We start from the raw sequence: 26239 nt of genomic DNA, 5'->3' as shown, positions 1-26239 counted from the left end.
ATTTCTATACATGATTTCAATTAATTTTATGAATACTGAGGAACTGTTACTTAATCACTGATATTTGTTAAGAACGGAAAATTTTCCGGAAAAGTATAGAAGAAAATTTTCCACCTCACATCACGGCTGAACAACAATAGGGTATATAGGAATAAATGGAGTATGTTTTTATGATCGGAAAATTTTCCCGGAAAATTTTCCGTTTCAGAATTTTCCGGAAAATTTTCACCACTGGCTGTGCTACTGCAAAAATCCCTCGAAAGCATTGTTGCCAGTATACACAAAACGGAGCATAATTTTGTTTTCTGCTTATATTTTTATTTTTTTGTTATATTACTTGGAAATATCTCTTTAGATGGATTGCTTTTTATTATCTCCACTTACTAATAATAGAATTTTATCCATAAAAGTAAGGAAAATGGAATAAACGCAAAAAATCGTGACTTACAATATACGCGCATTTTTTTTTTGAGCATGGGGGTACGTCTCAAACTAGAATACGTATCAATAATATGAGATCCTAGTGCACAAAAATACGTACAGCATCTGGAGTCAATTCAATCCAAATTTGTGTATTATTTGGTATACAAGGATACAGGAAAATATCCTCGATATTAAAAATATGTTGCACTTTTATCAAATTATTTATCGTATTCTGTTATAACAAGAATAGCTAATTTTCTTTTGTGTTTTTTAAACAAACTTATATACATAATGGGATAGGTTCACCAACATTATTATAACAAAGTTCCCTATCATGTCCTTAACAAAGTCATTTTTTATACTCAAGAAGAAAAAAAATAGAAATTGCCTCTCTTCTCTCGTTATAAGCGGAATTTTGGGAAACGTTGTGACAGAATTACCGAAAACGGTGTGATATATGCCCACTTCTTTAGAATAAGTTTATATAGGAGTACAAAGTTTCATACGCTGAATAAATAACATGGTTAAGAATTTTTATAACCCTGATTTTTAATTAAAATCATCGCCACCCCAAAGAGAAATTTCCGTTTTCAGCATTACTACTCGTAGTGGGACAATGAAAAACCAATACATAACGTCATGATCCAATGAAATAAATAAATAAATAAATAAATATAAACAAAAGAAAAGGGCTATATGGCTTGAAGCTGAAGGTATAAAATACTAAAATATAAAAAATTAAGAAGAGGCTGATATATGGCATATACCTGCAACTACAGCTCTGCAAAACACTGAAAGCGTTTCATTTGGCCCTTTAACCATGACTTTCAATGGCTTACGTGTCTTCAACCCACGCGAGTTCGAAGCCATAGGTATATGACTTTCAATAGTATAACAATGTCACTATTCGTTGAGCGCGAGCAGTGATGTGTGTAGCATATATAGCATTATTTTGTTGGGTTTCATTTCTTGTACTCGTGTATGCATATTTCCTTGCGCGGATCCAAGGGGGAGGTCTATATTGGTTTTAGTCTCTCCCTGACGTTCAGGTGGGCTCCTCCGTGGCTAAGTGGTTAGCGTACGCGCCTTTGGCGCGGGAGACCCGGGTTCGATTCCCGGCGGGAGCTCATGTGGTTCGGATTCCACGTTAATCAGTAGGTCCACGTCTCACATAGCCTCGCTGCTGAAAGGGACGCTAAACTGAAATTCAACTCAACTCAACTGACGTTCAGGTATACACTGGATAAAATGGGCTTCAATTCTACTTTATTTACACTGGATAAAAGCGACAAACTATTGTTTTAGCTCCTCCCTTGATCATATCCTGGATCCGCGGCTGCATATATGTATATACATGGGTGTACCACAAGCTGGCAGTACATGCATTCGTGAAGCTTTGCATCGAAATACGTATTCGCGATTTTCTTTTTCAACTCATCTTTGAAATTAAAAATTCTAATACGTAGACAATTGAATTTATAAAACTTTTAAAAATAGTACTTGTGAAATCTTATAATATAGTTATCATTTGTCAGTAATAGCCTATATCTGTCAGAAATACGACATATTTCCTTTCTGATTTGCGATATGCCTTATTTGTGGCTTTGTGCTACGCACATGTACTTGCAACAAGTATTGAAAATTACAGATTTTTAGGAAAGTGTGAAAGATTTATGCTTATTTCTTTATAGGCATACATATTGTCTCACAGTATAGGTTTAACGTATGCGGTAATGTGCGTGAACCTGGCAGAACCCATTTTCGGAAATTGAAAATAAACCATGCAGATCGTTTGTTCATCGTTTGTTCACGATTGTTCAGATAAAATTTTCGTTTGTTCACGATTTATAAACAATTTATACCAAAAACAAAACGGGCGGTGCCAACTTCACGCAGCAGAACCCATTTTCAAAAATCGAAAATAAACCATGCAGATCGTTTGTTCATCGTTTGTTCACGATTGTTCACATAAAATTTTCGTTTGTTCACGATTTATAAACAATTTATACCAAAAACAAAACGGGCGGTGCCAACTTCACGCAGCAGAACCCATTTTCAAAAATCGAAAATCAACCATGCAGATCGTTTGTTCATCGTTTGTTCACGATTGTTCACCAAAAAATTTTCGTTTGTTCACGATTTTTAAACAAGTTATACGAAAAACAAAATGGGCGGTGCCAACTTCACGCAGCAGAACCCATTTTCAGAAATCGAAAATAAACCATGCAGATCGTTTGTTCATCGTTTGTTCACGATTGTTTACAAAAAAATTTCCTTTGTTCACGATTTATAAACAATTTATACGAAAAACAAAATGGGCGGTGCCAACTTCACGCAGCAGAACCCATTTTCAGAAATCGAAAATAAACCATGCAGATCGTTTGTTCATCGTTTGTTCACGATTGTTTACAAAAAAATTTCGTTTGTTCACGATTTATAAACAATTTATACGAAAAACAAAATGGGCGGTGCCAACTTCACGCAGCAGAACCCATTTTCAGAAATCGAAAATAAACCATGCAGATCGTTTGTTCATCGTTTGTTCACGATTGTTCACATAAAATTTTCGTTTGTTCACGATTTATAAACAATTTATACGAAAAACAAAATGGGCGGTGCCAATTTCACGTACCTGAAAATTATTGGAAATCGAAAATCAACCATGCAGATCGTTTGTTCATCGTTTGTTCACGATTGTTCACCAAAAAATTTTCGTTTGTTCACGATTTTTAAACAAGTTATACGAAAAACAAAATGGGCGGTGCCAACTTCACGCAGCAGAACCCATTTTCAGAAATCGAAAATAAACCATGCAGATCGTTTGTTCATCGTTTGTTCACGATTGCTTACAAAAAAATTTCCTTTGTTCACGATTTATAAACAATTTATACGAAAAACAAAATGGGCGGTGCCAACTTCACGCAGCAGAACCCATTTTCAGAAATCGAAAATAAACCATGCAGATCGTTTTATCATCGTTTGTTCACGATTGTTCCCAAAAAAATTCGTTTGTTCACGATTTTTAAACAAGTTATACGAAAAACAAAATGGGCGGTGCCAACTTCACGCAGCAGAACCCATTTTCAGAAATCGAAAATAAACCATGCAGATCGTTTGTTCATCGTTTGTTCACGATTGTTTACAAAAAAATTTCCTTTGTTCACGATTTATAAACAATTTATACGAAAAACAAAATGGGCGGTGCCAACTTCACGCAGCAGAACCCATTTTCAGAAATCGAAAATAAACCATGCAGATCGTTTGTTCATCGTTTGTTCACGATTGTTTACAAAAAAAATTTCCTTTGTTCACGATTTATTAACAATTTATACCAAAAAGAAAATGGATTGTAGCATCTTCACGTACCTAGAAATATAGTGTATGTTGCAAATAAACTTTCCAGGATAATATAAGATTACTTTTATATATAAACCTTGACAAACGATGTTATATTTCGGTTTTGAGGGGAAGTTTGGTACAGCCACATATGTAGCAGAAGACATCAGGCTTAGTTAAGCATCTGTATCTAGTTGAATAAGCCATGGTCCAATTGGAAGACAGGAAAAGGAGTGGGTTAAGAACGTATACAGACGAATCATTTTTAAAAAGCAAAAATGAAATAACTTTCTTAGTTCTTGTGAATCCATATATTTTATTACATGATTTAGTCCTGTTAAACTTTATTTGAGAAAATAAAAACAACAATCACCATGTGGCAAATATGAGATGCATTTGATAACCTAAAAGAACGTGCCTGAAATTGGCCTCCCCATTTCTCTCAAACTACGCCAAATATCGCACATCGTTAGTGTATCGTTAATGCACGTTAGCGCACGAATTACGAGTTATTGCAGTTGTTATTTTTTATTTAAGATTGAATACCCATTAATATGCAGACAGATCTGCACCAAACCTATCACATCATTAGTGCACCATTATTATACTAAAACGCATTAAGCACTAATGTTATTGTTACCACATTTTGTGATGTATTTAAGATTTGGGGTGAGGGATATGAAATATCACATTCCATAAAATTAACGTAGAAACATGGAGTTAACGGCAATAGTTAGTGTATCATTAGTGCATTTAAACGCACTATGCACTAACGTTTTGTTACCATATTTTGGGATTTATTCAAGATTTTGGGGAGGGATATGAAATATCACATTCCATACAGATATACGTAGGAACTTGGGGTTAACAGCAACCGTTAGTTCATCATTAGTACACGCACTAAGCACTAACGTCAGTGTTATCACATTTTGGGATTTATTCAAGATTGTTGGTGGGTGTACAACTTCAGAAATATCAAATTCCATACAAACTGTTAGTGTGTTCTACAAGTACTAACGATGTATAATAACACTAATTTTTTATACTAATGAATAGCATTAATTTTTTCGTTAATGCTTGAAGTGGGGATCGGGTTCACGCTGATCACCAAAGATATTTTCCTTGTAGCACCTACACTAATAGAGCACTAACGTTAGGAGTTTGTGCACAAAAAGTACTATCGATGTACTAACGATTGCACTAGAAGAGGTCATTAGTGCTTTTGAATTTGGCGGAAATTTGACGCAATGAAAAATTCCCCATAAATTTCTTTTGTGAGTTTCATGATATGTAATTGACCACTGCATTAATACTGAAGCACTATCAAAACTGCTAGTGATATCTAGGAGCACTAACGATGCATTAACGAAGGCAATAATTTTTCGTTAGTGCTTTAAGTGGCTGGGCCAGCGTGAACTTGTTCCCACAAAAGATTTTTACTGGTAGCACCTACACTAATAAAGCACTTACGACGTCCACGAACTTGGCTCCCACATGGTGCATTAACGATAAATTTAATGTCAATCGTTAGTGAATCGTTAGTGCTTCTTATTGCATCAACGACTAAAGTTAGTTCTTCATTAGTGTATGTGCTACAAATAGAAACCTTTTGGGAGGCCAAGTTCACGCTGCCCCAGCCACTTCAGACACTAACGAAAAAATTAGTGTCATTCGTTAGTGCATCCTTAGTGCTTCTTACGGCGCCAACACCTAACGCTAGTACTTGATTGGTGTAAGTGCTACAGTTAGAAAACCTTTGGGGGCCAGCGTGAACTTGGCTCCAACTTTAAGTACTAAAGGAAATAGTGCTCCTAGAAAACACTAAAGTTCGTTAATGCTTCACTATTAGTGTAGTTATGACGAATTACATGTCACGAAACTCACATAAGAAATTTATGGAGAATTTTTCACTGTATCAAATGTCCGCAAAATTCAAGGCAATAATGATATTTTCTGGTGCAATCGTTAGTGATTCTTTGTGCACCAACCCCTAACGTTAGTGCTTCGTTAGTGTAGGTGCTACAAGTAAAATATCTTTGGTGGTCAGCTTGAACTTGTCCCACTTCAAGCGATAACGAAAAATGTAGTGCAATTCGTTAGTGCATTCTTACTGTTAGTGCTTCTAGAAAACACTAACAGTTTGTATGGAATTGATAATTCTGAAGTTGTGTCCCACCAAAAATCTTGCAAAAAATCCAAAATGTGGTAACACTAACAATGTTAAGTGCGTTTAAGTGTACTAACGATGGTCTAACAGTTGCCATTAGCCCCATGTTTCTACATCAATTTGCATGGAATTTAATATTTCTGAAGTTGACCCCCACCATAAATCTCAAATAAATCCCAAAATATGGTAACATTAACGTTAACTCTTAGTGTGTTTTAGTGCACTAATGATGCACTAACGGTATGATAAGTTTGGTGAAAATCTGTCTTCATAAGGATGGGCGGGAGAATAATTTAATATGGAGTTAGGCCTCGCACCAAAATCTTCAACAACTCGTAAACTCGATAGCACTAACGTTAGTTCTTAGTGCACTAACGATGCACTAACGATGCGCGACGTTTGGTGTAATTTGGGACAAGTGAGGGGGCCAACTTCAGGCACGTCTTAAAAGATTATTCTTCCTAGTTAACGTCAATAAATTACTTTAACCATTGTTGGCATTATTTATTATTATTATTATTATTATTATTATTATTATTATTATTATTATTATTATTATTATTATTATTATTATTATTATTTATTATTTATTATTATTATTATTATTATTATTATTATTATTATTATTATTATTATTATTATTATTATTATTATAGTACTACTAGTAGTAGTTGTTGGTTTTGACTGTTGAGAGCAATGACAGGATTACTTCAGATTACAGTACAAATTAATAAACTACTGACACAGAAGTAAAAACATTTACGCGACATGCCAAAGCTTCTCCGGAAAGATTACAAGTTTGAAATCGCATGAAAACTGTAGCATTACAGGAAAATCACCGATGACAATACATACAAAAAACAACGTAACACAAAAAGAGAAGGAAAATATTACCCAGTGGAAATTCTTACGTTCTTTGTGCAAGAATTCGGTTAGAATTCTAATTGCACTGTAATGGGGTGTTTACACTTGGTCGATTTAGTCGCACGGCTAAATCGACTCCTTGCATTTGCGACTAAATATAATCAACAAGGCCGAATCAGATCGATGGATGTGTTCAATTGTTTCAACCGAAATTGAATGCTGCTTGTCGACTCGCTCTCCTCTGGTCGATTGGAAATCGACTGCCAATTTTAAAGATGTCCAAGCAAAAAGTAATTGTTACAACTTGCGGTGTTATAGCAGAAGAATTAAGGGACGAAATTAAATAGCAGTGACAAGAAAAAAGAAAAGAAAATGGTGTTGGATAAGGGAATTTATATTAAGAAAACAGTATTTAGAAGCATAGTATACGTGTACTTTGATGATAGAATTTTCAGTAGAGAATCTTTGTGTAGGTTTAAGCACTTGTCATGGTTCCACAGTGATAACTCTAAATTTGTAAACATAAAATATACTTCATTATGTTATAGAGAAAGACTCCGCTGGTGAAATTAATATATTACACAGTCGTCTTTCATATGGAGTCACTCATCATAACCGCAGTATACCACTTATTAACATTCATATTAAAATGCTTACCTTCATTTTGCAAAATGTTCCACCAGTGGAAATCAATATCATATTAATCTACTTTCATCTATAGATAGCAAACTCTTTTTTACCATAAAATTGCCATTTTTATGACGGTCTATTATAAACTTGCACTATACAATGTATTAAAAATCATTAAATAATGAAAAAATGATATGATTTTTTAATTAACATTATCTCGTAAAATTGACAAGTTCTTTAGTAGGATAGTCATTAGGAAGTGGAAACCGTGCAGTCCCAGTTTAGGTACACATACGTAGAATCATAACGTAACCATTATCTATATTATCTAAGTATCCATTATAATGAGGAAGGCTATGTTACATAGCCATAACTATAACACAAACATATAATTTTAAAATAGATATACTGTTTTGGTCAGTTGGAGTTTTATTAGTAATGTATCCATGTCTTTCAACGACAGTTTTACTCTTGCAGAAGGACGGACTTGCATTATTGGATGCAGATTTACTTTAAAAATTCTTAGCTGTTATCGGTACAAGTATAGAGAAGTGCCATAAAAGCTAACAGTAAATAGCTACAAAAAGCACTAACCAACTTGTGTTAGGTAGCTACTAAAAGTGAGAATTTAGATTTAGGATTTAGATTTCTGGGCTTTCGGCATCAAAGGGCATGTTAGACGGCACGTTTTTGAGGTATTACGTCCCTCGGCGAGCACACTGAAAGGATAGAAAGAAAGAATTGAGGAAGGAAGGAAGGAGCCTAGGATCTATGTTAGGTACCACCCAGGCGTTTGCCTAGTATGAATAAGGAAACCTCATTCAGGATGGTTCGCATTAAAAAGCTTTGTGTAGTTTTTCGATCAAGTGCCCCCACCGGGAATCGAACCCGGGACCGCTCACACTGAAGGTAAAGCAACAATGGTATTTAAAGCGCACAGACTAGGAGCAGCAAAACCTTTACTTAGCACAAAATAATAGCTTATTTTTAACAGGTCAAATCATAACACTTACCACGTTACTAACGGGTGCAGGTTTTGTTTTGGTGCATTCTATTTTAGATTCAGCAGGCATCAGAATTAAATACAAAGTAATACATCTATATTTTAGGTTTACAAGTGTAAGGTTACTAGTGTAAAATAATTACAAGTGCTTCACGATGGATAAAATAAGTGAGTGCGTATGAAAGATGGCTCTATTAGATGCTATTTTCCACCTGTAGCATATTTCTGCACAGTGTGCAGGACCTTTATTTTATGTTTACAAGTGCAGCGTTACTAGTATGAAACCATAACAAATGCTATTGAAACTCGTATCATTGTCAAAATCAACTTTTTCCCACTATCTTCGATTGCGCGCACACCTACCATCACAGGAGCTCCTGGTCTCTTCGGACTTCCGCCTCCCGCGCTACCACATGGACCCACCAGCTTCGTCCTGTCTGACTCCGTTAAATAGTATTTTTCTTTCAATGGCCACCTAGCAAAGGTTGGTTTGCCTTTCTTAACTGTTCTACGCATCCGTAAGCCGTATTTATACGCAAATCGTAAAAGAATTGTAATTTTTCAGCAATTACTTCTTGATAGGCTTGAGGCAATATCTTGGACTAATTTATTATTTGTAATTACATAATGGCGTTATCGTTTCTCCTTAGAGCGTTCGTGTCGACCAGATTTGCCAAACATGATGCCAAATATATTGACCGTACTAGTATCTTAATTTGCTCTTGTCGTACGGTGTACAGTCCGATTCCTTGACTTTACTGGAAATGAACGTACCGTCTTGCTCAGTGGCGGCTATTGGACGTTAAAAGTGGGGGGGGGGGCAAGACATGATTTTAATATTTGTATGTCAATGTTAATTTTAGTGGTTGTTTCTAACACTTGGTTTGACGAAAGGTTGTCTAACTAATAGGATACTGTCTTTTTCAGTTAAAATACGTATATCGTATTTCATATTATATTAAGTAAATTGACAAGAGCAACGCAAGTAGGTACTAGCCCTTTGTACTCTTAAACAACAAAGGTATAAGAAGAGATTTTATTCCTTGCTCATGAACATCTTAAAATTCTGTCTGGAAAATTGTGTGATCAGATTTATTAATAATCAATTTGCAAAACAAATAAATAGACCTGATAATACCAATTATAGTAGGGGTCGCGGTGGCTCAGTGGAAGAGCGTTCACCTCTTGTGCTTGGGGTCCCGGGTTCGATCCCAGCCCCCATCAAGTGAACCTTGTAGTGGACAAACACCGTTTCCTCCCACTTTGTTCATTCCACCATTTTATTCATTACTCATCATCACCGTCTTCTTTAGCCTAACCGGCATAACCGTCGGACGTAAAACTTAAAGATTTCATTTCATTTTTTAAAATCATAGTAATGAATAATGAGGCTTATTTTGTAGAAATTATATTGAAACTGCGGATTAATGAACAATTTATACTTTTAATTTCATAATGCCATTAAATGTATGTTATTACTGTTAGAAAATGAAAGACAGTAAATACTAGAAGCATATACTACGACATTTAAAGAATACGCAATTGCAATATTAACTACTTTGAATTGCAATTAGAACGCAATTTCTGTAGCTTTCTTAACTCCACGGGAAGACACTAACTAATACCTAGTCACGGAACAGCAAATATTATATAGCACATTTTTTTGTATGAACCAGTAATACATACAAGAACTTTACATTTCCAAATGAAACTATATACATTAACTTCACTTCAAAAAAGTGGGGGCAACTGCCCTTCTTGCCCCCTATTCGCCGCCCCTGGTCTTGCTGAAATTTAGCAGCAATATTTTATTTTTAAACAAAAAGAGCCTTATGCAGAATCGTTTTGACGAATGATTTGTCCTCTACTAAAGAGTTCGACTAACATATGTTTCCTGCAGTAGTCAGGCCTTTAGTAAGACACTAATCATACGTCAAAACGACTCTGCATAAGGCGGAAAGTTGCTATCTTTTGTCATGTTTTCTAATTCTCAATGACTACTTGTCCACAACTCGCTGGTACCCAGTGGTAGTGATGCTTTGTCTCTGACCCCCACTTTCGTTGTTCAGTAAAATAAATGTAGTGGTAAATGTGAGAAACCGAAATAAACTTATTATCTTGACATTGGATGCAAGTATTACAACCAATTAGTGTGTGTATATATATTGGATCCATATATGACAATATTACACCATCCCGAAATAAATTAAGCTGTATACCAAATTGCCTTGTGCTCTGTGTAGTTCGAACACAGAAATGCATTCAACAAATAGTGACGACACCCCTTTGAAGGATGAAGGTTATACCATTTTGATTACTGCTCTAATACTTTTACTTCATCTGGTATAATTTCAAAGCAAAATAATAAAACATGTCGAGATACAGTTAAACACTATAAATGTTTCAAAAGTAAAGTGATTTCTGAAGAAATTTTATAGTAGTGTTCCGAAACATAAAACGGTTCATTTTTGTTTTGTGTACGGGTATTGAGTTTTGAGCCTGGCAACGCTGGCGTTAAGAGTTGGAAGTGTTCTGAGACTCGTCACCAGGTGTCTCTGTAGATCATAAAGCTCTCCATTAAAATTTACGGGAGCGGGAAGGTTGATTTCTACTCAACGCTATTGACTGTATTAAGTAGCATTGGTTTTCTAACAATTCAAGAGTAGTTAAATAATTTTAAAGTAACCATATCTAACAGCTTGATAACGTAAATTTCTGGTACTTTAAATTGTCAATTTAATAGATTTTCTTGCTTCTCGAGAACATTCTAGTTTGACGCCAGTAGTTAGTTGATATTACGTGGCTTCATACGTCATATCCGCTGTGGTAAGTAATCCCGGGTGTATATAACACAAGATTCGCGCGTTCTTCTTCAGTTCTGCGGGATTGGTGTTGGTGTGTGCTGGGCGTTAGTATAGCTCACAACAAAGAAACTATAATGGCTACACCCAAGAAGGACAGGATTGTGTCCCGTATATCTGGAATGACTCTTTATTTAGGAGTGGAGTCTGGACTGAACGAGTATATGAAGCGGGAACGGAAATTTCCTGCATTCGCCAAGGGAAAGACTCTGACAAGTAATCGTCAGGAGCCAAAATCCTGCTTGTCAAAGTCGCGATTTACGAAGGCCTTGATTTTCTCCATGATTTTGTTCATATTACTCGGGGTGGCATGTTTTATGCGTAAGTACTTCGTTTTTTTTCTCTTTTTGTATGTTATAGCATGTGAAGTGTTGTATCGGAGCTTTCTAAAGTTATTAACAAATTATGGTTTCCTAATTGCATTTTCCATATTCCGCATATTCCAGGGATGCATATAAGCAACAATATTTTACTAGCCCAAGAAAAAGACTACTAGCCCACATCTCACAATAGAAATCATTTACTTACCTTCGGTATTGTAATAGTGATATTAAAAAATCACCCGCACCGATGAACCCTAGCATATTCATCCCTGGCATATACATACAAAGACAAAATACCACTGTGCAATGATGATTTTTGATTTCTCCGGGAGGATAAGAGTAAACGGGGGGTGGAAGTAGTGGTAGGGAGACACAGATAATCTAGACTGAGCACAATCTGAGAAGTGCTTCGGGTAGAATTTTCCCACCCAGAGTACTACCACTTAAAATCCTCATTGCCATAAGTAATATCCGTATCTTATTTGGAGATTTGTGTTTTCAACTCATAGGAGGTTAGGAAATGTTTTATTTATTACTAGCGGGTGACGTAACTGTTGGATCAGTGGGGAAAAGAAGCATATTTGCCACGGGGATTTTTTTTATTTCTCTCTAATGTATCCTACATATTGCAAAAGTATTTTTCAATTTTTGATGTTCAATATGTAGGACACTGGAAAGGAGGAGATGGTTTTTCGGTTTAGAAGTATATGATATGTCGCAGTATAATCCAACTTCGTTGATCGTAATAACTTTTTGTATTATAGGTATGTGAACTCATGAACTATGATAGGACAGGTTATTTTGAATATTAAAAAAAAAAAAAAACAAGAGGTCAAGAAAAATTAATTTCTTTGGGAGGATTTTTTTTTTAACATAATGAAAAGTCATGAGATGAGGCATGTTATATCCATTTAGGATACCAACCAAAGAGGAGAGGAAATGTTACTGAGTTTTTTTTTTTTCAACAGCTGGACGTAAGGCACTAAGTTTGACCTACGGCAATTTTTCTAATTTTTCTAGTGTGAGGAATAATATAGGCCTTATCATTGGTTAAATTTAGTTTGATATTCCATTGCGAAAAGGAAAATAGGGGACTTACACTAATATCACGTGTTTCTTTCTGCTTGCTTCAGAGATTAGAAATATGTTCAAAGTATTTACGGTATTTTGATGTGCAATGAGCACCAAGATTTTGAGCAAATTTTACGATTTTTTAAAATCGTTTTTGGTGTGTGTGTGTATTAATTTCTTGCCTTCTCTCTTATCTGAAGATTTTTTTCTCTGTTTCCTCTTCAATCTGATAACATTCTCAGTGGGAGGAACGAAGACCAAAATGTCTTCCGGCAGTACTATTATCATCAGTGATTTATCAAGTCTCTTCGATTTCGGGGGCGGGGATCAAAACCTCTAGGGGGAGACCATTCATCAACTACATGCTACGCCTATATCTTCGAAAAAATTAGGAGAAATTCTAGAACTTGGGGGGAGGGAGAATCCTCCCTCCATCAACATGTGTGGTAAGAGTGTTCACCTCTGGTGCATGGGATCCCTGGTTTGATCCCAGCTCGCGCCAAGTGAACTTTGTAGTGGGTTGTAGCACCCTGTGCGTGGGTTTTCTGTGGGTTCTTCCGTTTCCTCCCACTTTCTTCATTCCACCATTCCTTTCATTTCTAATCATCATCGTCTCCTTTAGCCTAGCCGGCATAAACGTGAGACGTAAAACTGTGAGATTTCATTTTCCTTTTTTTCAACATGTGTGGATAAAACATTGCAAATTGACATACTCTTTAGCATATTTAATAGCTTTTAGATTAAAACTCTCCGTATATGAAAATTGCTTCGGCATTCTCCAACAACTATTGTAAAATGTCAGCTAATGTAGACTTAGTCCCTGAGTAAAGTGTACAAAGAGAAATTGCCCACTTTTGGCTCAATTTTCAATAAAGTCGGCGGTTCCTGTAATAATCAAAGTGCGGTTAACAATGCGTTGCTATTTGTATGTTTACACTTATAACAACAATAATTGCTATCGTTGGAATTCGGATGCATGATAACTTATATTACCGGAAATTTGTATACGGATCTCTTAATTATTTAAGGATCAACACTTTGAGCGCAAAACAGTGCATTATACACGATAAAATAGGTTATTTGCTTGATGACGTTGGAATTTAGTTGGAGGAATGAAATAAAATTTCTAGTTTTATGTCCCATCAGAGTTGCCAACCTCAGTGAATAAAATTATCGATTTTCGTCTTTAAAATTACCGGTATCATATGTTCGTTATGTACGTAATAATTGTAGAAACAAATATAATTCTACTAGTAATAGCTATAATACCAGTGGCGGATCTAGAAGGTAAAAACTGGGGGGCAGCCAGTTCCCAGACTATGATAGGTATATATAAACTTTCAAAAATATATAAATAATAAATTCTTTTTTTTGGAAAAAACTGGGGGGATAGCCCCCGGGCTCTGGCCTAGATCCGCCACTGTATAATACACACTGGTGCAAACCCCGGGGGATGAGGGGTTACGTCTCCTATATTTTCGAAACTGGGTGGACTCTCCCCCAATAATCCGATTTGAAATGTCTTGTTTTGGGGATTTTGATTATTTTTGTCCGGCTACCACAAAGAAAAAGAGATGATATTAATGCCCCTGCTGTATAATATAAAACTGCATAATATAGAACAGGTTCACCCCATAAATCAGATTCATCTACTGTAATATGAGGGTCGTTTCCTCCTCCCTCAGAATAAGCCTGAAATGTGACCATCTCCCAATGTTGAAGACAACTCTGCTCCAGTCGTTCTTTCAGAAAAAAATATTCCGGCGGTGCACACGCAATATTTTGGTCTCGTCCGGGGGGGCACTCTCAGAGCCCCCCAAAAACATGTCTGGAAGAAATACTGCTCGGCTCCTCTGATCCTCCACATCATTGTTGTTCAACTTCATAAATGTTTTGAACATCGCTTAAAAATAACATTATGTGAACGGTCTCACCCGTTTCCCCCGATGTTGAAGACCGATTTGCGCCTATGATAATACATAATGAAGATGCCTAGTAGGTTTCAGTTTCGAACTCATATTCGGCGTTACTGTCCACACCATTTTTTAAGCCCTTATTGATACTACTCTCAACAACAATATTTCCGTCTCCTTTTAAGCCTAACTGAACTTAAAGAATGGAAGAATTGCCATTTGCCAATTCTCAAATCATTATGGGTTTATTTTAGCGGGAATGACTATTAACCCTTTCCGGATCCCATGGTACAATTTTGTACCATACGCATTTTTCATGGTACATTGCGTTATTTCTCTTCTATTTGAGCTTTTTAGTCCGGTTTTTTTTTTGTTTTCCAAGTCCAGAGGCCTTGTAGAAGACATTACGTATGGTTTCAGACCGTCCTGCGTCCAGACATAGGAGGTGATGACGTCATAAGTCAAAACTTTCTTTTCTCATTTTCTAAGCCTATGTTCAATATTTTTGGCGGGCTTATTTTTCTACGTAGAAGATTGAAATTTTGCACAAACATTCAGTCCACCGAGTAGTATTTACCAGATTTTTTGTTCCGATGTCAGTTTTAAAACAGGGGGGAAACAGATGGGCAAAGGTAAAAAAAGGGGTCTTTTACCCCAAAAATCCTGTTTTTCGTTATTTTCCCGCCTTACATACATGATAGGACCACGTGAGTCATACCGTCTGAAAGGCTGTTCCATTCTGAAGAGAACGACGGTCGAATTATTATCCTAGGGTAATTAGGGATGTCTCAGGGAATTTTTAGAAAATATACTTCTATATAGGGAAAAATGGGGCATTGTCGGTATATATATTTTTGGGCGGGCTTATTTTTGAACGTAGAAGATTGAAATTTTGTACAAACATTCAGTCCACCGAGTAGTATTTACCAGATTTTTTGCTCCGATGTCAGTGTTAAAACAGGGGGGAATCCAGAGGGGCAAAGGGTTAAAAAAAGGTATATTTTTACCCCAAAAATTCTGTTTTTCGTCATTTTCCCGCCTCACATACATGATAGAACCACGTGAGTCATACCGTCTGAAAGGCAGTTCCATTCTGAAGAGAACGACGGTCGACTTATTATTCTAGGGTAATTAGGGCCCTCTCAGTGAATTTTTATCCAAATATACTTCTGTATAGGGTAAAAGTGGGGCATGGTAGGGAAATTTTTTCTGGCGGGCCTATTTTTTCACGTAGAAGATTGAAATTTTGCACAAACATTCAGTCCACCGAGTAGTATTTATCAGAAGTATTTTTCGATTTCTGCGTAAAAACAGGGGGGTCCAGAGGGGCAAAAGTTGAAAAAAGGGATTTTTAGACCAAAAAATCCCTTTTTGGGAACTTTGCCCCTTTACATACATGATAGAGACACGTGAGTCATACCGTCTGAAAGGCAGTTCTGTTCTGAAGAGAATGATGGGCGAAACATGACCCTAGGGTAATTAGGGATGTCTCAGGAAATTTTTTCCCTGAGATCATGGTGTTTTGCGGTTGTTTTGGGCATGGTGGGAATTCCTGATAAAATTTCTCCCGCTCTTACTATTCAAGATAGAAACTTGAAATCTGGTACACACATTTAGTTTACCAAGTACTATTCATCAGATTTTTTGGAGGTCTCTACGTTCACACAAGGGGGGGCCAGAGGGGCCCAAAGTTGGACAAAAAAATTTTCCCATCAAAATTTTCCCTTTGACATCAATTTCTATCTCCTGGTATATGGTATGGGCATGGAAGTGATCCCATTTGAAAGCCTGCTCTATTCTGAAGAGAATGAGGTATGAACCATGATCCTAGGATAAATAGTGACGATGCAGTAGCTGCTTGACTGAAAGTCTAAAAATAGCCCAAAATACCAGGATCCGGAAAGGGTTAAAAACCTCAATATATGTGTTTTATAATTAATGCACATCTACAATTATTTACACATTCAAAAACTGCCAAAAGATGTATCCTAAAGTTATTTATGTTCACCTATTATCGTAGCTATATAGGATTAAGGCTTAAATTATCTTATGGTTGGCAAGCCTGCGTCCCATGCAGTAACGACCCCATTTCTGCTTTCTTTAGGACGAGGCTAAAGTCAGATTTGTTTTTGTGGAGCAGTTATTTTATTTATTTATTGTATACCGAAAATAGACCCTAAGAGTTTTATATTCTAACTTACAATACTGGGAAGCAGTCGCGCGCCGCCTTGTCCCACCTAAAGTCCTCAGGACAATGCCTTTTTGGTTAAAATAAATGAATTAATACTGAGAATGAATGAATGAAACTATTGGTGGAATGAGAATGTGGAGGAAACGGCAGAACTTTAAGAAAACCTACGGACGCGGTGTTGTCCAAAAGAAACACGGTCTGGAATCGAACGAGGAACTGTTTGCACAAGAGGTGAACATTCTATGAGTGAGCCACCATACAATTCAGTGGAAGAGTTGTTATTCTGTTCAGCGGCACAAATTTGTCTTCAATATTGGGGGGTGGGCTATGTAAGTCCATTCCCATAATTTTTTAAACGATGTTCAAAATATTTATGAAGTTCAAAAACAATGCTTGAGTTGATTTTGAGTTTAACGTTCCTTTTAGCCAAGGTTGCCAACTTTTGTTAAGAAAAAATCAGGACGAGGCAATCGGTATTGGAGGTTTCCCCCTCCCTGGAGACGACTATATGTACAGCGAGTCACTGAAAAAATGTAAATAATGTCAGCTAAAAACACGAATCTGAATGAATGCGGCACCTTATTTTTTTTTATTTTCCCACCCACTGCTCATCACTAAGTATAAGCAATATATGCAACAAATTCAAATCAAAACAACTGAAATTTGTTTACAGGGTCAGACTAGCTGCTAGTTGGCTCCAGTGGCTGATATATTGTGTTCTAAATCCCCGAACCCCCCGAATTATAAATCTCCGAACCACCACTACCCCAATTGCTCATTGTTTTCAAACAATAAAAGCATACTATTATCTTAGATAAAGCACACATTTCTTTAGTAGTCACACCGTACATTATACCATAAATATAGTATAGGATCAGAGTATATGTTATGTACCGATACTTCAGAGAACAACACAGATATTAATCATTAACATTTTTTAAAATATCGCCTTAGGATGGCTGAGATTTGTAATTTGTTGATAAAGAACTACGGACAAATTAATTATAGTCAGCACTGCCGGTTTCAGTATTCGTAAACAAGGAATACGGTAAGTTGCAAAACAGCACCCCCCGCATGTAGCCGGAATATTTTTTAGAGTGTTATACCCTCCGGAACAAGCACGACAAAATTTTCTCATAAGGACATGAACACTGCAAAAAATAAGGAAACTACTTTTAGACACAGTTTGGTACTTTACACATTACTGACACTTTTTGAACAGCTCCAGATTACACATATACACCACTTTTAGATACTGTGTTGTAACGTTCCTCTTTGAGCGTTACATTTTCTCAAAGAGATTATTTGTGGAAATGTTTAATCAGCTCTTAGTTAATGCTATTTCCTTCTATATTTTCTCAATTCTCGACTCTCATGAAGAATTCAAGATGTTCGACAATTGGAGTAGTGTGTGTAGCCGCAGTATGCTACTTTTCTTTGTATGTCTATGGTTTGCGTTGAGCGGCTTTTGAGGATAGCTCTGACTGTTTGAAATAATTTGAAATTTCGCGTTTCGTTTAAACAGAGAGATTAATTATAAACGTAAGTACATAAACGTTTATTTATATAATTTTTATTTCTACCTAGTCATATATATATTTTATTATTAAAGTTGTCGTTTCAATACTACGCTCTGATGTGCAGTATGGAGCGACCAATCAGGAGCGAGCGGGCTGCGGAGCGTGCCCCCCCTTTGTCTTAGCTTCTTGTAACGAAAACATGGCGGAAGTTTAGAGGGAGGCATAATTGATTTATGTCTTTGGACATAAATTTACTGCGAATTGTGCAGTAAGCGATCGTCCTTTTTAATATCAACGCCCTTTTAAGCATTGCTGTAGTCGAACAGTATGCTGGAGGAGTGAACATGTAGTGAATCATAAGGAATTCACCTAACCCGCTCAGCGTGTGTGTGTCTGACATATTACTGGGATTAGTGTGACACTCGTTAATCACTGCTGTGATGAGAGTTGAAGTTTAGTAGTCTTTTCAAGCTTTGTCTCTAGGACCACATTTAATCGTGTATAGCCTCGTCCTTTGACGTAGTGATTCTGTGTCATCAGATTCCTTAATAAGGGACTCCGTCCTATGTTATTTGTTATTGGTCACGCCTGCTTCTGTGGAATTTAAACGTTCCTGGACTGCGGTCGCTGTTGCGAACACGAGTGTTGCAGCAGCTTTGCAGCAAACTTCTGTCTACCTGGTGAAAGTAGTGGTGAAATGTGCTTGTTTGGCATTAACTAAGGAGATGTCACCTCTTGGTCAACCTGTGCCGAAGTTATGGTCATGACTGCTATATGGTGAGGTTGGAGAAGTCATCGGGACTGGTCGCCACCCTAGGACATTGTCCCACAATGTTTCTGCAGTGTTCCTACTCGTAGAGTGGGAATAAGGTTGGGTGAGCTTTGGTCACTGTTTCCAGGTAACTATGTTTACTATTCTTTATTCCGTCCTGTGAAGAAAGTGATGTCGTCCAGGAAGTTGTGAAAGAAATTTGTCCACCGTTTATAAATTCGTCCAAGTCGCACCTGATCACAATATTTAAACGTCATATTATTACCTTCGTGTGTTCATTCTATTGTTACAGATCGTTTATAAGCAAACAACAACATGCATTTATTAATTCTTGGTTCCTCAGTGAATTTACATATTGTGTGCATCAATTCTACAATGTCTATAATATTGTCTAAAGTAAATCTTGTCCGTAACATGTCCGGGTAAACGAAAGTGAGTCTCTATCCAGTAAGTCGAATCATACGCCAGCGGGGTAGTCTGATATCAGCACCATTTCTCTCTTGCTTTGAACGAAATCATTTTCCTAGTTGTGTAAATGTATAACGTATCACTCGCCACCATCTAGCTCATGTTCGTCCAGTAGTGGGCGCTCCGTATTGTCTGTTTTTCCTCGAGTATTTATTTGATAAAGCGAAGGTTGATTAGCGATGGCTAGCTCATGTCTGTCCAGTAGCGGGCATTCCGTATTGTCTAATATATACATATATCTCACAATCCAAGTATTAAGTCGCGACACGACAAAATTCATGTAAATCTCCGAGTTGTCTCCATGTTATGTTATATTTCAGCTACAATGTTGCTTACTAGTTTAGTAAGGCACGTCAAAGATGGTGGGCATACAATAACACTCACATTGGATGTGACAATGTCAGGGGTAGAGTCAAATTATTGGTTGGTCTTGTACTTCCTATAATGTTTCTGCAATATGTGATTGTTACCGCCGCTGTTAATGACAAGTTATGTCGAGGGAATGCCCTCTTACCGGCCGGTTGTAGAAGTAGTGGAAATGTTATGCGTTTAGAGAGGAAGGTTAGTCGACACAGCCACACGCTTACTCCCTCTGCTGTGAGATGTTTGTAAACAGTAATGAAATTGGTAATTCCTCTCTATGAAGTAACCTACTGAGTATTATGCTCTAATATTTAGCTGAAAATGTAAACAACTCTTCTATTGTTATTGAGGATACTGTTCAAACATTGTTGTTACTCATATTTTAGTTGTGTTGGCGCTAGAAGTTTGGAATCTTTTGAGACTGAATACATACGATTTTTTTCTTTGTTTCTCCAACTGAGTCTAGCTGTCCGTGTTCATTGGTGCTAATGAGAGTTTCAATATTATACGTTATTACAGGAGAGTTAAATAAACAGAGTTGCAAGATATGTGGTGTAGTCCTGAATGATTTTTTCTTTTTTTTCTCTTTCCTCTTCTTCCTCATTATCGACGATGTCATTAGTGTGCAAGAATATGGAGTTAAGTAACGTTGTGTTTACTGGTCTATGAATTACAGCGTAAGAAAGGAATAATATCAGCGACCCATTTTTTTCTTTCCTTTCCTTTTCCCTTAACGTCGGTTACGGATACATCTTAAGATAAATAGTTGTTTTTTTCAAACTGGCTTCCCGTAGCCTAGGATGTCACGTTCCAAGCTGGCGATACCAGCCAGAATTCTAAAGTAACGTAAAAATATGACGTTTCAAGTTGTCGAACCCAGCTGTAGGATTATTTTATTATCTAAAAATGTTACACTATTTGGTTGTTGTCGTGTTATGCGGGAAGAAATGAGTGATACGGACTGTCGCGTTGGTGTTGATGAGATATACTGGATGGAGCTCACATATGTTTATGTTTATTAGAGTTACAAGTAAGTGAGTAGGATGTCGGCTGAGTCGAGGGATCTTCCTCCTAATGGAGATGATATTATTTGCGTTTGTTGTAGCGAGCCTCTTGCTGCCGTGGAACAAATTGATTCTGATAAGAAACGTGGTATATCTTGTGACAGCTGTCACGAATGGTCACATTTTGTTTGTGTTAAGTTAAAAGATACTTCTAGTGTTTTCGAAGCTGTTAGCTCAGATTCTTTTGCTTGGGTTTGTCCTAAATGTGACGCACATACTTCTCCTGAAGTGTCGGAGCGTGAGAATGAATCACCTCCCAAACATTTTTCTTCGCCTAAGTCCCCGCAAGGTAGCGAAAAAGGGACGGAGCGGATGAGTGAACTTGGTGAAATGTTCGCTCTTGTATTGAGCAAGATAGAAGAAAGTAATGCTAATACTAATAGAATGATAGAAGAAAGTAATGCTAATACTAATAGAAAGATAGAAGAAAGTAATGCTAATATTAACAGTAAAATAGAAAGCGTTGAGCAGAAAGTTAAAGAGAGTAACGAAGCTAACAATGTTAGAATTCAGGAGTGCATTGTTGAAAATGTACATAACCTTTCCACTACAATTAATAAAATTGATGAAAGAATAGGTAGTGTAGAAAATCTTTGCAGTTCTTTAACTGTTAATCAAAAGGATTTGCAAGTGCAGTTAGATAACATTAAGGTAGAAGTTGACAGTAATAAGTCGTGTATTGAGGATAAGTCATGTATTGAGAATAATAAGTTATGTATTGAGTCTGTTAAGTCGTGTGTTAAATCTGTGGAATCTCGTGTTGATTCTATTGAAAATGAGGCTGAATCTCATCATAAATCATTAAAGGTTGTTTTTGATAGAATAAAAAAACTTGAAAATGAAAATGATGAAGTAAAAATTGAATTAGAGGGGTGCAATACTAGTCAATCTAAACTTTTTGCTGAAGTGTTAACCCTAACTAACAAAGTAGATAAATTACAAAAACCGAAATTTACGTCAGTTGAGTGTGGGAGCCTGAGTAAGGAAGGTGTTCCTTGTAGACGTCCTTGTATTAGTGCTGACCCTCCTGTGTCGTTTTCTGAGTTAAGGGATAATTTGGCTGTTAATACTATTGTTAGTACGTCTGCTGAACGCAATGTGTTTGTTACTAGTTATTCAAGTAAACCTGTGTTTGTGCAATCAGAACCAGATATTAAATATGAGTTTCCAGCAAGTCCTATTGAAACTAAAGTGATTGCTAGTGCTTTAAATGTTGTTCCTTATGTTAATTCTTCTGTTTATTATAGTAATAATGTAAGTAATAGTACTCGTACTACTGACACTGTCACATGGTCAATGTCGAGAGGGATCACTTCTCATGTTGGGAATAGCCCACCGGTGTTTAATACTAGCTATTTAAAGCCTAGTTATGATCCTAGTGTTTTTCGCACTACCATTGAACCGAATAATCCGGTACCGCGAAACAGTGTTGCCACCTTCAGTGGTATAACACCAAGTTAATTGCCTTTTGCGATTAAGCAGAAAGATTTACAATCTTTTCCTTCGTATTCTGGGGATATCAAACCTGGAGCCCCAAGGAAGTTTTTGAGGGATCTTGAGAAATGTTTAAGTATGTATTCACTTACTGATGGAGACAAATTACGGGTCGTAGAACATTGTATGGTGCGAGCCGCGTTTGCTTGGTATAGCTAAGTAGCTCCCGAAATCAAAACTTATCAAGACTTTGTGCGTCTTTTTAAGAATCAGTACTGTTCGCCTCAGATAGAGCGTGCACAGAAGAAGTCGTTGCAATCTTTGCGCTATGATAAGACAAAGTTTGCTTCATTGTTAGACTACGTTTGGTTTGTAGTTGAAAGTTACTATAATATATGTGAAACCCCGAGTACTTCGGAACTTGTGGAATTAATTTTGAATTGTTTACCGCCTAGGGATATGGGTTTGCTGTTTGTTCAGCAATATAATAAGTGTTGTTGAATTAATGAGTAAAGTAGCATTATTATCTGGGATTGAGGATACTTCTATACATGAAGTTAGGCCTCCGACAAAGAAAGTATTCGCTAAGCAAGCTAAAATTATCAATCGTAATTCAGAACATGTTGACAGTAGCTGTCAAACTGAATTTTTAAGCTATGCTCAGACTGAAGGTAGGAATAACAATAACAATAATAACAATAGTAATAATTATCAGTATAATAATCGATATCGAGGAAATGGTAGAAACCGTTATCGTGGAAGAAATCGAGGACGTAATGGAAGATATCAAAATAATGATAGGAGACGAGATGAGGCATCTTCCAATCCGAGGGAAGATCAACTTTCTTCTACTTCGGAAAACTAAGGTTGCAGTCTTTTCCGAACACGGGGGGAAACGACTGCTGTATCTCTCCAGTCCCCGTAGATAATGATTCTGAAACTAATGTCAAAACTTATAATGTCTTGGTCGAGTCATTATCTGGAGATGTAAACAATAACGAGAGAAATAATGTTATGTCATTTAACGTAAACTTTGTAGTCGAGGAGGATGAAGAAAAAGAAAAGCCCGACTATTATTTTTCTTCTTCCCCTGTTGTCAAAGGGAACATTGGAGGAGTCCAATAAACCTGTACTATTGACTGTGGGTCAAATCTATGTCTTTTGGACTGGAATATTTGGAAACAGTTAAAATTAAAATTCTCATCTGTTAAATTACGACCATATACTGGTTTGTCATTGGGTGGCTTTGCTGGTACAGAAGGATTTTCAGTTCAAGGTGTCCAGATATTTAGTTTAAATATTCAGGGTCATTTATTCGATATTCCGTTGTTTGTTATAAAGTATCTTCGAACTGTTCTTATTTTGGGTTGTCCATTTTTAGACAAATTTAAAGCTGTTATCGACAGGGAGAGAAGGGAAATCAGATTGCGTGATAATGCTGGTAGTCTTGTCGTGATTTCGACTGATCAACCTAGTTTGATTGATTGATTTTGAGTTTTACGTCCCGTTCAGCAGCGAGGCTATATGAGACGTGGACCTACTGATTAACGTGGAATCCGAACCACATGAGCTCCCGCCGGGAATCGAACCCGGGTCTCCCACGCCAAAGGCGCGTACGCTAACCGCTTAGCCACGGAGGAGCTCGCTGATCAACCTAGTATTCTTATGGTATCTTTGTCTTCAAACAAGGTTGAGATCGGGAGGACTGAATGGCCATTCGATAAGCAGGAATTACTTCCTTCCGAACTTTCGTGTTCTGATGTTAATACTTTAGAGGTTTCTCCTCCAGTAGAAAATTCAGCTGTCCTTTCTGTGTCAGATGTGCATATAGTTCCTGAATCTAACCTTTCGGAAACTGAAATTCAGGGCTACATCTCATCTCGAGAAGATTTAGATACTAACGTTAAGCAACGTTTATATAATTTGTTACTCCGATATCGTAATATTTTCTGCGAGTATCCTCGTAGGATACGAACGCCTTTGTACAAGATAGAATTAACTGACGAAGAACCTGTCGTAGGACCGTATTATTCTGTGCCAAAATCCATGGAAATGGAATTTGAGCCACAATTACAGAAATGGATTGAATTAGGCATAGCCCGTGAACAGACCTCACCGTACCGGAACCCCATGCATTGTGTTCGCAAGGCGTCTGGTGCTGTTAGGCCTGTAATCGATTTTCGCCTGCTGAATCACCGTGTCCGGGCTCCTAAGGCTCAAGTGGAACCAATAGGTGATATATTGAACCGTGTAGCGAAAGGGCAATATTTTTCAAAGTTTGACTGTTCGTCAGGATACTATGGCGTAGGTCTCCATCCTTCGTCATACCCCTGTACGAGTTTTGTTTGTAAAGGACACCAGTACGTAATGTTGGTCTTGCCTCAAGGAAGCAAGAGTGCGCCCGCCATTTTTCAGAGCGTAATGCATAGTTACTTCGATCAAAGTACTAAAGATTTTGTCACTTTGTTTCTGGATGATATTTTAATCTCTAGTACTTCTCTAGACGAACATTTCGCCCATTTAGAGCGTGTGTTCGAAATTTTTGAGCGTGGATATTTTCCCTAAATTTCCGGAAGTTTTGCTTCCTTCTGACGGAAGTGAACTTCCTAGGACATGTCATTAGTGGTCAAACTGTTAAAGTTGACCCACGTCATAATGAGCCAATCCGTTGCTATCCCGTCCCAAAAAACAAGAAAAAGATGCGTCAATTTCTAGGATTATTGGGATGGCGACAGCGGTTTATTCCCAATTATTCGACTCTTACTTCTCCGTTGTACAATCTCATTAAGAAGGATGTTAAGTACAAACTCACTCCTGAAGTTTTGGATCTCTTTTATAAATTGCGGGAAATCGTCAGTAATCCGCCAGCGTTGGGACCTGATTGCAATTTGCCGTTCCACATCCATTCGGATGCTTGTTCGGAGAATTTGGCTGGTTTTCTAGCACAGTACCCTGATGGGTCCGATCATCCAAATGTCATTGCCTACGTTAGTCGTAGAGTCAAACCTCATGAACTTTCATTGTCTTCTTTTCAGTTGGAATTGCTCTCTGTTTTATTTTTGTGTGAACGTTTTTCACAATATATTCTTGGAAGAACTACGTATATCCATACGGATAATGCTGCCGTCACTCATTCTTTTTCTATGAAGAACTTAGATACTAGGACGACTCGTATGCTTCTTAAATTACAAAGGTTTGATCTTGTCTTCGAGCATTGTCCTGGGAGTCTAAATTTTGTAGCGGATACATTGAGTAGGAATCCAGCGGAAGTGCCTTCCAAGTTAGAAGAGTATCATGTCAATTTCTTGTCTGTTCAAGATTCGTCTCTTTTCAACCTGGAGAAAGTCAGGGAAAAGCAGAAGTACGATGACTTTTGTATTAAGTTAAGGTCTTTATTGGATAGTTCTCCAGAACATGTCACTTGTTATCAAGGTTTGTTATATTTTAAGCATAGGAATTCGAACCAATGGCTTTTGGTTATTCCTCAAGAGTTAGTAAAGGAAATAATTGGAATAGTCCATTCACGTGGTCATTTTGGGGCTAGGAAATGTGTGTCTTTATGTCGTTCTTTATTTTACTGGAAGAAACAAAGATTGTCAGTTCGACAGTATATCAGAGATTGTCTCGATTGTGCTGAGACAAAGTTCGCTAATCAGGTAATACTTAAAGAGGAAATTCATGTAGAAGCTAGTCAACCTCACGACCGTCTAGCCGTGGACCTCGTTGGGAAGCTCCCAGTTAGTAATGGTTGTTATTATATTTTATCTATTATCGATATTTATTCTAGGTTTGTTTGTTTCTTTCCTTTGAAGACTGCTCATGTTAAGGGTATAATT

At 37.1% G+C, this 26239-nt stretch overlaps 1 protein-coding gene and 1 long non-coding RNA gene across 2 annotated transcripts in view; one reads left to right on the top strand and one right to left on the bottom strand.

Annotated features, from left to right (window-relative positions):
- The window catches only part of LOC145676011 (uncharacterized), a 124073-nt gene that overhangs the window by 73693 nt on the left and 24141 nt on the right, over positions 1–26239 (bottom strand). The gene's annotated exons all lie outside the window — the stretch shown is intronic.
- The window catches only part of LOC145676012 (uncharacterized), a 148172-nt gene continuing 133214 nt past the window's right edge, over positions 11282–26239 (top strand). The window contains exon 1 of the long non-coding RNA XR_014129262.1: positions 11282–11605. This is a non-coding gene — a long non-coding RNA (uncharacterized LOC145676012). The remainder of the gene's footprint in view (positions 11606–26239) is intronic.

The sequence above is a fragment of the Thermobia domestica genome, chromosome 18 (assembly GCF_964235325.1).
Source record: "Thermobia domestica chromosome 18, izTheDome1.hap1.1, whole genome shotgun sequence".
NCBI classification, from domain to species: Eukaryota; Metazoa; Arthropoda; class Insecta; order Zygentoma; family Lepismatidae; genus Thermobia; species Thermobia domestica.
This window is presented reverse-complemented; position numbering and strand designations above follow the sequence as displayed.